The 6448-nt window shown below is 34.8% G+C and overlaps 1 pseudogene; it reads left to right on the top strand.

Moving 5' to 3' along the window:
• Nucleotides 1-1003: 1003 nt before the first annotated feature.
• On the top strand, nt 1004-3386 carry LOC107163650 (heat shock protein 70 A1 pseudogene; annotated as a pseudogene).
• Nucleotides 3387-6448: the final 3062 nt, after the last annotated feature.

Raw genomic sequence — 6448 nt, 5'->3', positions numbered from 1 at the left:
ATGTATTTAAATTTCATTTTAATTGAATCCATATGATAAATAGTAAATAGGGACCCACATTTTTGTCTTGGATTTTCCTCATTGAATGCATGGTAATACATTCATAGTTCATACGTAAATACGTATTTTTTTTAATTATAAAAAGAATTTGGGGCTAGTAGTTTATGAGTTATCAGTATTTAAAGTTTAGATTGGCAGAGTGGAGTGGTACGTGGTTACCCCGCAAAATGTTTGTCCACTACTCCGCTTGTCTAAACTGTAAATACTTATAACTCATAAACTACTAGCCCCAAATTCGATTTTTATGTATCAAAATACTTAGAAAAATATTCTGCTTTGGAATATGAAATTAAAACTCTGTTGTCATTCAAAAAAGTAAAAAACTTAAAAAATGATAAGGATAAAAATTTTTAAAAATATAATTTTTTAATAAAAACGTTGGTTTTTTAACAACTGAAACCATGTATAAAATATTTTGAAAAAAGTCAATACTTTTTGAAATAATGAGTGTTGTTTGATAAATCAATCACCCTGTATATATGTATTATTTATATTTGTAATAGAATATAGTAAATGTATAATTATCGTTTAAAAATTATTCATTCGATTATTTTCGTGTGGATATGAGCAGTATATTGAAGTTGCGAGATTTTTTAACTAACGTCAATGATTTTTATTCCACAGTTCTAAAAATCAATATAAAAAAAAAACAAATTGGACGTCAAACGGTGGGAAAACTCGGCGAAAATAACAACCAGAGAGACAGAGAAAGACAGAGAAAATTCTCGAATGTTCGGTGATCATTGTTGCATTATATTTATATGGAAGACGTATAGTGAAAACTGAAAACAATATTATTACCGAGCGGCACAATCACTAGAAATGGTGGGCCGGAGCGGTAGGGGGACGGCGCATCGGTAACGGGTGTGCTCGCGAAACACATCGAACATTCTAGAACGTTCGGTGGCGTTCGGTCGACTATATAAACGCTAAACGCGCGCCACACTGCAACAGTTTGAATTCGAAGCGGTAACAGTGCGATTCATTGTACGACATACAACGAACCTACACGATCTTTTGCGATTTTCAGTGTTATTTACTAGTGCGATTTTAATTCGTATATTCGATTATTGCGGTACTATTTTACTTCACTTGTACTGTACTTTCATTATTTTGAAACGTCCTAACGTTTGATCTTCGTAATTCTTTATCGTAATCATTGTGCGTGTGACAAAAGTTTGACAACTTAATTGGCGAAATGGCGAAAAGAACAGCGATTGGTATCGACCTGGGTACCACCTATTCTTGTGTGGGTATCTGGCAACACGGAAAAGTTGAGGTAATCGCCAACGATCAAGGAAATAGGACCACGCCGAGTTATGTGGCGTTCACCGACACCGAACGGTTGATCGGTGACGCTGCCAAGAACCAGGTGGCGATGAACCCTGTGAATACGGTGTTCGACGCCAAACGGTTGATCGGCCGTCGATTTGACGACGAAAAGACGCAAGCGGACATCAAACACTGGCCATTCAAAGTGGTAAACGATTACGGTAAGCCCAAGATTCAAGTTGAATTCAAGGGAGAACGGAAGGTATTCGCTCCGGAAGAAATCAGTTCGATGGTGCTGACGAAAATGAAGGAGACCGCCGAAGCGTATTTGGGCCGTTCCGTGACCGACGCCGTGATCACGGTGCCGGCGTATTTCAACGATTCGCAGAGACAAGCGACCAAGGACGCGGGCGCCATAGCCGGTCTGAACGTGATGCGAATAATCAACGAACCGACGGCTGCGGCTTTGGCTTACGGTCTTGACAAGAACCTGAAAGGTGAGAGGAACGTGTTGATATTCGACCTGGGTGGCGGCACGTTCGATGTGTCCGTTCTGCAGATCGACGAGGGTTCGATATTCGAAGTGAAGTCAACGGCGGGTGACACCCACTTGGGCGGCGAAGACTTTGACAGCCGACTGGTGTCTCATTTGGCCGAAGAGTTCAAGAGGAAATTCAAAAAGGACGTTCACAAGAATCCCAGAGCGTTGAGACGGTTGAGGACAGCAGCAGAACGGGCCAAGAGGACCCTGTCGTCTAGTTCGGAGGCCACAATAGAGATCGATGCTCTGATGGAAGGCGTCGATTTCTACACGCGAGTGTCCCGAGCGCGTTTCGAGGAGCTGTGCGCAGATCTGTTCAGATCGACATTGCAACCGGTTGAGAAGGCATTGGCGGACGCCAAGTTGGACAAAGGAGACATACACGACATAGTGCTGGTGGGCGGTTCGACGAGGATCCCGAAGATCCAGAGTCTACTGCAAAACTATTTCTGCGGCAAACCGCTCAACCTGTCAATCAACCCGGACGAGGCAGTTGCTTACGGCGCCGCGGTACAGGCGGCCATACTCGGCGGTGACACGAGTTCTGCGATTCAAGACGTGTTGCTCGTGGACGTCACTCCGCTGTCGCTGGGCATCGAGACGGCGGGCGGCGTGATGACCAAGATCGTCGAACGCAATTCCACCATTCCGTGTAAACAAACCCAAACGTTCACCACGTACGCGGACAACCAACCGGCCGTCACCATCCAGGTGTTTGAAGGAGAAAGGGCCATGACCAAAGACAACAACCTGTTGGGAACTTTCGACCTGACTGGCATACCTCCGGCACCAAGAGGTACGCCCAAGATTGAGGTGACTTTCGATATGGATGCCAACGGTATATTGAACGTGTCGGCCAAGGATAACAGCTCTGGTCGTTCTAAGAATATCGTCATCAAGAACGACAAGGGCCGCCTGTCTCAGGCCGAAATCGATCGTATGCTCAGCGAGGCCGAACGGTACAAAGAAGAGGACGAACGACAAAAACTCAAGATCGCGGCCAAGAATCAGTTGGAGAGCTACGTGTTTAGTGTTAAACAAGCGTTGGACGAGGCAGGTGACAAGCTGACCGAGTCCGAAAAGAACACGGGCAAGCGGGAATGTGACGCGGTCATCCAGTGGTTGGACAACAATCAGTTGGCAGACAAAGAAGAGTACGAGCACAAACTAAAGGAGATCCAAAAGAGCTGCTCGGCGCTAATGATGAAAATACACGGAGCGGGACAAGCCGGCGGCGGCAACGCGCCTCATCCCGGCTCCAATGGTTTCCCTGGATCCCGTCCCGGAGGACCTACCATCGAAGAAGTCGACTAATTCTTTTAAAAATGTGATTCTATGTTATTTGTTTTGTAAATATTTTGTATATACTGCTGTGTAAAACATTCCATTCTGTGATTTTTTTAATGTATATAAGATGTATATAGATATAGAGTATCAAGTTATGACTGATTTTTCTATTGTATTATTATTTAATTAAGTTTTAGCAAAATAAATATTATTAGCTGCCGTACAATTCTCAGTTTTTATTTTTCCCGAACAATAACTACCAACTGTTGATTATTTACGTTTCAGTAAAAGCTTTCTGTATAATGAGTTTCAAACGTTCTACTCATTGTATGGAGGTACCACATATGGTATATTGTAATTAAAATATAAGAAGGTAACATAATTTAGTTAGAAATCTATTACTTTTTTCTTCATATACGATTAATAAAATTATACGTACCTTTTTTAAAGCTAACAAATAAGAATAATTTATTCGATGAATGTCTCTATATAAAAGAAAATTGGATTCTTTTATTCAAGAAATTTGGTGAGAACCAATAGTATCGACAATTATAATACACTTAATATGAATATATAATATCTACTAAATTAGAAAAACATTTTTTTTTCTAAATTTAAATTCTGAAACCAGCCTGGTTGAATAAATTAACAGATTGAGAATTGCAGGAAAGGATATATTGAGGATTGGCTGGAATATTTAAAGAATTAATTAATGATAAATTCAGGTAAAATAATTTAGGTTATATGTTAAAGTTAATTACCGTAGCTATATTTATATAGTACTTTAAGTCTATAAAATCCAAAAAAAAATATTTTTATTATTCATATGTATTTGTTTAATAAGGAGGCATTTTATGATGCTCCATACAACTATACTAAATATTATTAAAATAATAAAATTAATTATTAGAACGAATATATAGGTGTCCGAACTAGGCCTTTGTGCCTATTCCCTGACATAGCGCCATACGAAAAAAAAATTATTAGAATTTAATGAATCGGTAATAATAACTAATTGGTTACACAATATATAATATAAAACATTATTCAATTAATAATAAGAATAAAATATTTCATAGCTTAAATAGCTTGTTCATTTATTTAATTAGGTAGGTACTTCAGGTACTTGAATAGTAAATACCAAGAGTCCGTCAAGTATAGGCTTCAACGGATTTGCACGATTACATACTGCATCATCAACGGGCCAAGTGATCGCTTTAATTCCATCATAAATGAATAAATATATAATAATTTATTAGTAATAAACTAATAACTAATAAGAAATAATATTAATAATGATTAGGTAGATACTAAAGGCAATGAGTAATGAGTACAGGACTGGGATTTTGATGCGAAGGCATATTTTTTAAGTGCATTTTAATATGTCAAATTAATATTTATGTCACCAATAAAGATAAAATCGTTTTGACCGATTTAATAATTTACAGGGTTAAGAAAATAATATTACGTCAAAATTTAAAAGTGATGGGTAAACAATTTTAAAAGAGTTTAAATCAAACACAAACCAACAGAAAAATTTTAGTTTCTGAAAGAAGTGATGAATGTATTGATTTTACAATGATGTGTATGTGTGTTTTTTTTTGTGTCTGTGTACAGCATTACTAGTCGAAATAATGCTTCAAATTCAAACTTTGGGGGTGGTTTCCGATGTAGAAGTGAATATCCTTGATGCATTATAGAGGTCAAAAGTAAACATTTTCCAACAGTTTTCAAAAAAATCGATTTTTTTATATGGTTTTAATTCAAAAACTAATCACTATAAATACTTGAAATTTTCACCAAATGTTTATGTTAGTGATATCTATATACAGTTTATATTAGTTATCAAAAATTTTTGACTTTTTTTGAGTTATTTATAGACCACTGAAATTTTCGATTTTTATGATAATTTTTTTTTGAAGGGTCGGTAAAAAAATGTTGGATGAACAAAAAAACTTGAACATTTGATACAAGGTTCCTTTTGAGTTGTTCTTATTGTAGTTAAAAAAAAATTAAAAATCATAAGTCACAATTTTTTTTAATAAGCGTTTATAGTTCAAAATTTTACGAAATCTGTCGAAAACGCGAAAATTTGCAAGTAATTTTGAAGTTAAAAATCATAAAAATGTTTGTGTTTATAACTAAGGATTAAAAATACAACACTAAGTTTTCCTTCAAATAGCTATAGAGAAAACTCGAAGCGTCATTATTGGAAAAATTTCAGGTGCGTTTGAATTTTAAATTTTTACGAAATAGCGTAACGATAACGATTTATCCTTAAACGATTTTAAACATTTGTTATTATTCAAAAAGTATAAGTCGTAGATACTTGAAAATTTTACCAGTTATTTAGATTGGCATATTCTTTATACATGATTTAATTTTCAAAAAATTTTGACTTTTTTTGAGATATTTATATAGAGGACTGAAATTTTCAATTTGTCTGAAAATTTTGTTTTGAATTGTCGATAAAATTTTTTTGGTCCTTTATAAAAACTTGAAAATTTAATACAAAGTTCCTCATAAGTTATTCTTATAATGTTTAAAAAATTATAAGAATGAATAGATACAATTTTTTAAAATTATTATTTGAAGTTCAAATATTGACAAAATTTCGTCAAAACCATGAATATTTTCTTTTTTGTGTCTGTCATCAAGTTTTGGGGCAATAAAAGTGCTTCGATTTTTGACTTCAGTACCTTATTCGATCAGAATGTGAATATAGTTGGTACTTTGGGGGGTCAAAAATAAAAAATTCTTAATATTTTTCTAAATAATCGGGATAAACAAACTAAAAGTTAAGAGAAAAACAGGAAATTTTACGTACAATCAGTTTTCGACAAAATCGATTTTGATTTTTGATGTAACTTTAAAACAAATGACCATTGATACATGAAATTTTCACCAAATGTTTATGTAAGTATATTCTATCTACCATGAAATTTTCAAAAAATTTTGTTTTCAGTTGAACTAGTCATAGCCCATAGGTATATGCAATTTTCGATCATTATTAGTTTTTTTTAAATTAAAATCGATAAAAATTTGTTTTTTGAGTAGAAAATCTTGAAAATTTAATACCAGGCTCTTAACATATTGTTTATACCATATAAGGTATTATAAATTATGATAACTACATCTACATGCAATGTTTTTGGAAAAATTGATTAACCATGCCTTATTCAAAATGCGTCCTAATTGAAAAATAATATATTTGTTTCAAAATAGAACATATAACAATATTTAAATTTTAAATATAATATATCCGGGACTGACAAATCATCTCCGTTT

Source organism: Diuraphis noxia, unplaced genomic scaffold, assembly GCF_037042655.1.
Source record: "Diuraphis noxia isolate RWA-SAM2 unplaced genomic scaffold, SU_Dnox_SAM2 contig0005, whole genome shotgun sequence".
Lineage (NCBI taxonomy): Eukaryota > Metazoa > Arthropoda > Insecta > Hemiptera > Aphididae > Diuraphis > Diuraphis noxia.
This window is presented reverse-complemented; position numbering and strand designations above follow the sequence as displayed.